Source organism: Lactuca serriola, chromosome 5 (assembly GCF_051521515.1).
Source record: "Lactuca serriola cultivar US96UC23 chromosome 5, Lser_US96UC23_V15, whole genome shotgun sequence".
NCBI lineage: Eukaryota > Viridiplantae > Streptophyta > Magnoliopsida > Asterales > Asteraceae > Lactuca > Lactuca serriola.
In genome coordinates this window covers 184,196,755-184,203,428 of record NC_136412.1, presented here as the reverse complement: position 1 = coordinate 184,203,428, position 6,674 = coordinate 184,196,755, and the positions used below count along the sequence as shown (strand labels likewise).

At 29.9% G+C, this 6,674-nt stretch overlaps 1 long non-coding RNA gene across 1 annotated transcript; it reads left to right on the top strand.

Moving 5' to 3' along the window:
* The first annotated feature begins 1,636 nt into the window (after positions 1-1,636).
* On the top strand, positions 1,637-3,831 carry LOC145051360 (uncharacterized). Its single transcript, XR_013683569.1, has 5 exons — positions 1,637-1,796; positions 1,915-1,954; positions 2,123-2,196; positions 2,375-2,483; positions 3,386-3,831. It is a non-coding gene; the product is annotated as an uncharacterized LOC145051360 (long non-coding RNA).
* Positions 3,832-6,674: the final 2,843 nt, after the last annotated feature.

Genomic DNA, 6,674 nt, shown 5'->3' with positions numbered 1-6,674 from the left:
CACAAAAAAAAAAAAAATATCTATAAGCCAAAAGGTTCAAGAATTCCATCAAAAATATGACGAAATTTATAAGAAGAAAAAAATGGCAATGATATTTCAACCGATAACTAAATAATAGCAATAATCAACATTATCGAAGATACGAAGATATGCTATAACAAAAATATCGACAGTACATACAAAAATATTGGTTTTATCATGCTCAAGATTTACATTAATCCAAAAAAGAATTGAGTTTTATAGCCTACAAATTTAAAAAATATATTGCGAGTATCTAAAAATTTTAGATACGTTATAAAACCCATTTATATGGTGACTATTGCCTTTGGTTTCTTTATTAGACTTTAATAATTATAAAACATTTTAATCAAATAAAACCACAAAGGCACAAACCTTTGACATTATTATTGAAACTCCAGAAGTGAAGTAGTCAAGTAAACCTTAATTTGTGTTTAAATCTCATTTAACCCCTTTACAGCAATTCTACACGACAATAATAACAAAATAAACAAAAATATGGGTCTCGTACCCTTAAATGGGTATAGCCGAATAGGGTGGCCAGTATTGTTACCCAATATACTTTACACACAAATTATATTGTTTTAATAATATTCATATTTTCGATTCATTTGTATAGCGCAAGGATAATAGTTATATCCAACTATGAATAAAAAATTATATATTAAACTAATAATAACATGAATGACTTTTGTGTAATAGCTAATACCCAATAGCTAATCTTGTGTAGTCAAAGTCACGTAACATAATCAAATTAAAAAAAAAAAAAACAAAAAAAACGAAAGTTGCTTTGGGAAGAAAACCCCTTCCTGACATGTATACATTCATACATACGGGTACAATGACATGTATACATTCATACATACGGGTACAATCCGAAAGAAAACAAGAGTCAAAATCTCACTCATTCTTTCCATCCTTCCTTGTCAAGAAAACTTATTTGTAATGAAGCCAATAATAATAATAATAAGCAATCTTGACGATACGAAGAAATAGTAAGAGATAAAGGTATGTTCAATTATGAAAATAATTTAAGGATCTTAAAAAAAAATTATCACTGATCTCAAACCAATCAAATAACCATATTTTCTAGTAAAAGATTCGAGTAGGCTCTGATACCAATTGTTTATTATTTTCATAACCAAAACATAAAACGCGAAAGCATAATTTTGGATCTTTAATCTTGAATCTGATTAAAAGAAAAATTAAACATGAAAGAATGATTACATACCTTGTTCCATTGAGATTTTCAGATCTAGAAACTAGGAAGAGCTTTCCAGTTGATGTCAAGAGTTCTCTCTGAAATCCCCCAGCAATGAACCATACGAATTTCTTAGTGTATTTTCGTGTATTTTGATTTGCTCCTCATCACATGTATTTATAGATGGATATAAACCCTAATATGAGAGATGGAAGAGATCTTGAGGTCTTGAGTCAAACCGGGAACTCAACCCACATGGTAAATAAATATTTTATAAATCGGTCCATCAACAATTTATATTCTTACCATAATAAATTGATTTCATGATAACATTACATATATATGAAGTGGTTCCATAATTATCTAACATCTTCAACAATACAAAAATATTTCAGAAATCAGAAGTATCGTCGAGGATATATGAAACCCTAACCACACCCCATCGCCACCATCACTCAAAGTTGTCGTCATTATCCCAGAGCGAATGTTGCAGCTATACCATCGTGACAATGGGAGTCCAACGATTTACGCACTCACACCATACACAGATTTGGAAATCTGAAAAAATCACCACAAGGTCTCTTTCTAGACTTTCTCTCTATGTATATGTGTGTCTGGTTCTATAATATTACAAGTTCAATTGGGTTTTTGATAATTTGAATTCCACAATGACTTACAAACCTAAGCTATTACAGGTTTCATATGCACACAAATAGGACCAACTTGATGATTGTGGTAAGAAAAATTGAAAGGGGATTCTGAAGTAACAAGAACAAAATTTTGATTTTTACATCAGATCTTCATAGTTTTTTAACATTTGTCCAGATTGTAGTTATTGAAGTTTTTTTTCCGATTAGATTTCATCACCATTTTACTATTTACTATTTTTAGTTTGATTTTTAGGTCGTACGGATCAAGAAAGTTCATCAACCATTGATGTTAACAAGCTAACCCCTTCTCATGCTATGTAGAAAATTGTAAGATTTAAACCTCTTTCTGTTGCCTCCAATTAAGAAGCTAACCCATTTTCATATTGTTCATCCATGTTTTTATATTTATTTGATGTTTTTTTAGCCATTAGAAAGGGAATTCTAAATTATTTGATATTCATCATTGCTTCAGCTCGTTTGATTTTATATGTATTTGATGTTGTAGGGATATTTAGTTAGTGCCATCAATTACTTTTTGGTTAACCAAAGTAGTCATTTAGAGTAGTCATTGGAGCAAATGGATTTGGAAAGTGAGAAAGTCCACATTTTTCATGGTATGTGTTCTTTTGTAGCCAATTTCATCCTAAAAACACTGTTAGGTCAACATCTCATTATATTTATACCTTTATAATGTCTGACTTTTGTGGTTCAAATGGGTTTATATTTGAAGTTCAAAAAAAATTCAAATTTCCTGTTATATTCATTAGAATTTTGTGCAGCCAAGCTTTCATATGCCTAAATCTATCAAGTATCTTGTGTGTATAACATGTTAATATCTATTTTTTTCCATGATCTTGATTGTTTCTAGATATAATTTTGTTGTTTTGCAGACTCGGAGTTTAACCGATTCATTTTTTTTAATTTTGTCTTTTTGTTTCATAATTCTGATAAACTACAGTTAACTGATAAAGTTGGGTTTTACAGTTGAAATCTATATTTTCATCAGTTATAATACCATTGAAACTCTAACTTTTTACTGTTATATGTGGTTTCATACACTCAATACTTGGTGGTTTTATTTTGTTTGTTGTAGAAAAAGGATTGTTTTATTTTTCAACCACCCACCCTTTGCTGTTAATCAGTTCCTATTATGCACCCCTTCTCTTGGTCTTTTCCTTAATTTTGCTTTAGAAACACACACCGCCACAAACATTAATTTATTATTATATTAGACATGTTCACATATTGATTCTGAATTAACTGATATGTTTCTTTTTTTTGTTTTTACATATATATTTCCTGTTATGGTCTCACATAGTCCATTTTACCCCTGGCATCTATATTATTTTGTTTTTTTTTTTAAAAATAACTTACCATTATACTCATGTCACATAAGTCCGTTATTGTGTTGTGTTGTGTGTGTATTTGTGTCCAATTTAAACAAATGATATAATCTTACTTTCAGTTTCTTCCCAAAATAGCATCCTACTTTCAATTAACACCATTCTTCTATTAGGTTTGGGAGATTTACTTGAAGTCTGATTCGTGATTCGTGCAGAAGATTATGGATTTTTATTAGATGGTCTTGGTGTAAGCACTCAATCTTTTGGGGTTTGATTGGAGATTTAGACAGTTTTACTCCTGAGATTGTTAATTTGCTTTTTAATAATTGTTGCATTTGGTTTACTATTTGGTTGGTGGACATTTAGGTTATGGTTTTGTTGGTTGTTTTGGTCTAGAGAGAGTTTAAAGTAACCTTTTTTCCTAGCTGTATATGCCATTTTCTCTAGAATTATCTTAATAAATTTTGCATTGATAGATTTCAAGTGGCTGGTGGGCACTCTTTTCATGTGGTTGCGAATGACAATTGATTGGTACAGAGTATGGGAAGGATTGCCGAAGTAGGAAATGGTTGAACCATTGGATGTGGATTGGTTCAATTTTTAGTATTTTTCTCTTTATTTGGATTGTAATTTTTCTAGACTTTATATTTTTTATTTATTAATAAAGTTTGTCGAGGCTCCGGTCTCTTTCGGAAAAAAAACCAATCTTTTTTTCCCTAATTTTTATTTCCTACAAAAAAAAACCATTCTTTTTTCCCTAATTTTTATTTCCCGCCACTGTTATAAAAATGAACATAATGGCATTTTTGTTTTTGTTATAGCATCCGGATTTCAAGAAATAACATACTACTTTTGATTTTGAAAAGCACATTGTAGTAATCTGGATTTCTTTGTGAAAGGTTTATGTTAATTACGCTTAATCTAGTTATTTTAAAATTTAATATTTAGACAAGGTTTTTTCGGGTCAATTGTCATCGGTTCAACCGATTTCTTTTCTAAATTCGGTCGTTTCATTTGGAGAAGTATTTATGCAAAGACCAGCTTCTACTTGGCCCGTTCTCTTCAGCGGGTCACGATCCAACCGGTTCAACCGACCACAACGACCTAGGTTATAAAACATTCATAACTATTAATAATCCAATTTATAATAGATTAAAATTATTTAAATTTTACGTTAAAAGAAAATTAGAAATATGGCACCCATTGTATATTTTTTAATTTGGTTATACTAAAATCAACACAACATATGTTTATTTTAAACAAAACAACAGTATAGCTTTACTTTAAACCCAAAGCACAACATACATGATAGATAGTTTTATTGTTGAATGATATTTTTCATAGTGTGTTTTTCGAATATGACATGCTTCATAACTGAAACTACTAACATAATGAAAATTTGTTGTAAAATAAACTATTCGTTGTCTTCAAACAAAAAACTAATCATTGTTGTTGCATCGTGCAAATACCCCGCTAGCAACATACTTTTATTTTTAACCAAACATAACAACATAAATTTTATATATATATATATATATATATATATATATATATATATATATATATATATATATATATTAATGATGAATGATATATTACTGGTGCATTGCATTTTTTTTTATTTAAATGTCATGTTATGCAAAGAAATTGTTTGCTATGCATTGAATCTTCTTGGTTATATGACATGTTTTCGAAAGAAATTAATCACAGAAAGAGAACTACTCTCCGAAAAAAATTATTCATCACACCTACATTCAATGTCCACCGCTGAATTGAAACTAATCACTGTCCGCCGAAAGATCCTTATGTCAATTAAGTCACGAGTTTTCAATATGGTTTTGGTATACATTAAAGAAATCGTTGAATTAGCACTCATGTTTAGTCCAATGGTTCCAAAACCACCGGATTGAAAAAATGTTTACATTATGTCATATTTTTAATATGACATGTTTCCTAAAGCAAAATAATCGTTGGATTGAAAGTAATTATTGTTTGCTGAAAAGAAACTAATTGCCGAATCATACATGTTTCCAAATAGAAATAATTGCCGAAAGAAACTATTCTTACCCGTCACTTGACGTGGGTAAACGACTAGTGTGTGTGTGTGTGTGTATATATATATATATATATATATATATATATATATATATATATATATATATGAGTAGGATCAAATGAGAACACCAGAAAGGTTGAGAACGAGAGAACAAAGTATATTCATTTCAGATTCCATGTATTCATTTGTGGAGAAATGATAAATTTTTACGTCTTTAATTTCAATTGAAGAGAAAAAGTATATATTCATGTTGATTGTGCGTAAAAATTTATCATTTCTTCACAAATGAATATATAGAATCACAAATGAATATATTTGTTCTCGCGTTCTCAATCTTTTACGTGTTCTCATTTGATCATTTCCTTATATATATATATATATATATATATATATATATATATATATATATATATATATATATATATATATATATAAGTTAAGGGCGCTGATATTTACACAACTCTTTTTTATACATCCACTGACTTTTAAAACATTTGACAATTATACCCTTTATTTATTTTTAGAGCATAATTAATTATTCAAAAACAACATTGATTTTTAGCAAACAATTATACGAAAGGAAATCTTAAGCGTGCAACTCCTTCATCTTCTCAACTTGTTGGTTGTTCCCTTCAACCACAATCTCCGATAGAGTCTCATCTTTTGCGACCATTATTTTCACCTTAACATGCTCTTTTCGTGATGCTCGTTTCTAGTAATATCTATAACGTTCCAGCTGCCCATTATAGATTGTCTATACGTAAAAAAAGAAGAAACGTAAACGATGAGGGTGAATCGGTTGTTACCGACATCCGGAACGATGATGGTAAGCATGAGATCCTAATTCCTTCTCTCTCTTACGCCTCTCACTTCTAATTTCCGATTTGATCTCAAAATCTACGAAAATCAAACTTAATCTTCATAAACTCAACCAAAGCATCATACATCAAATTCATACCTTATTCCTGTAAATTAGGATGTAAATTACGAACTAACCCTAATTTCCAAACAACAAACTTTAAAACTCCACAAAATTCATTATTTAAAACTCTACATCTACTACTCTACATTCATTTTTACATAAAAATCATAAAATTTTACACACAATTCCAAAGACTTGGAACAAGAATGACGAAATACCCCTGAGGTGCAATAGCCGACACTAAAATAAGACGACGATGGCTCCGCAAGCACAAGCAACAAATTGTGACCGACGATTGTTGCTACCTCATGAAGCAATGAGGAGATTCTTCTTAAACCCCATTTCTGATTACGGAGAGAAGATATTCTCAGAATATTTTGAATTTGGATGAGACGAGAAATAGGGGAAGCAGTTTTTGAGAGATTGGGAGACAGTAGTCTTTGAATAATTAATTACACCATAAATACAAATGAAGGGCAACATT